General features: G+C 37.7%; 1 non-coding gene across 1 annotated transcript; it reads right to left on the reverse strand.

The window, feature by feature from the left end:
* Positions 1 to 903: 903 nt before the first annotated feature.
* LOC122063234 lies at positions 904 to 1,010 on the reverse strand. The gene has a single exon (XR_006135272.1). It is a non-coding gene; the product is annotated as a small nucleolar RNA R71 (small nucleolar RNA).
* Positions 1,011 to 1,542: the final 532 nt, after the last annotated feature.

Consider the following 1,542-nt stretch of genomic DNA (forward strand, 5'->3'; position numbering starts at 1 on the left):
GGGCAGTAGTTAGAAGTTGATCACAATCATCAAACCATACACTTTCACATTACTAGAAGAAATTCAAAATAAAGTGGCTGCCTCCTTGTGTTCGACCAGTACCTATAATGGTACCATTGTCGGAGAGATAATTCTATGTTATTTTTTGTTTTCTTTTGGTAAATCGGAGTGCTTTGTTTTCTTTTTCTTTCATCATTTATTGAATTCCTGAGAAGATCAACTTGCAATAATAGTTGTATCAGTGGAGGTTGCCAAGCCTCACAGTATGGTAAAGATAGGTTTCACCCTATCACAGTACCTCAGGAATTGAGAAACCTCAGATCCTTGTTGGCAACCTCACAAAAGGCAATAAAAAATAAAAAATAATAATAAAAAATTACATTCTTTTGTAAGTGTGGTAGTCTTATTCTAGCTATAGGTAGTGTTCTATTCCATAAGTGCTGGGTGGGTACATAATACTATGAATCAGTTAGAAAGAAGAAAATCAACAAGTAGGGACCCTATACATATACTATCATCAATACCTTTCATTATAGGAGACCTAGACCAACAACAACCCCCTCCTCCTACCCTGAAAGATAGGTTCTACCCTGCTAGAACAGCCCAACTTCCTGCATAGTTCTACCATAAGCCCGGGAAAATAATTTTTAGCTCAAATCTTAGTACATTCCATGGGCTGACCTCTGAGGATTCATACCTATTCCTCAGAGAATTTGAAGAGGTATGTGTTCTATTTAAGATCCAACAGCTTTCTGATGATGCTATTAAGCTTAGGTTCATACTTTTGCATTGAAAGACTAAGCTAAGAAGTGATTGTATGGGTTACCTAAAAATTCCATAACCACATGGGAACAATTCACAATTATCTTCCTCAAGAAGTTTTTCCCAACTCACAAGACCAATAAGCTTAGAAGTGATATCCTTCAATTTAGGCAAAAGCCTATTGAGTCATTTTCTAAACTTATGGAGAGATTTAAGGATCTACTCCGAGAATGCCCTCACCATGGCCTAGACTTATGGCATTTATGTCAAATAATTTATGAGGGTATTGATTACCTAACTAAAGAAATGATAGTATCTATATGTCTTGGGGGATTCACATCCTTTACAGATGAAGGAAAGGCATGGGAATTCTTACTTCACTTAACTGACAAAACTCGTGAGTGGAATCAACCCAAGAAAGTGAAAGAGCCATAGGAGGGAAAGGATATTTTGTGTATGGGTTAGTAGCCAAGGAAGCCCACTTGGATAGTCTAATCAAAAAGATTGAGGCTATTGTTCCTAAAGAGCCATCATCAGTCAATTTGGTTAGGATGTGTACTTGTTTCCAGTCCCCCGGATATGTTATAGAAGAATGCTCTAATACCTCTGGGGGTACTTCCAATGACAGTGTTAATGCCTTATATCAGAATAATCCATATAGTAATAACACTTACATTCCTGGGTGGAGAAATCACCCAAATTTCTCTTGGAACCAGAGCAACCAAGCAGGGCCTTCAAATTTCCATAATCAAGGTCAACCTAGACCCCAAAAGCCTCCCT

Source organism: Macadamia integrifolia, unplaced genomic scaffold, assembly GCF_013358625.1.
Source record: "Macadamia integrifolia cultivar HAES 741 unplaced genomic scaffold, SCU_Mint_v3 scaffold1257, whole genome shotgun sequence".
Lineage (NCBI taxonomy): Eukaryota > Viridiplantae > Streptophyta > Magnoliopsida > Proteales > Proteaceae > Macadamia > Macadamia integrifolia.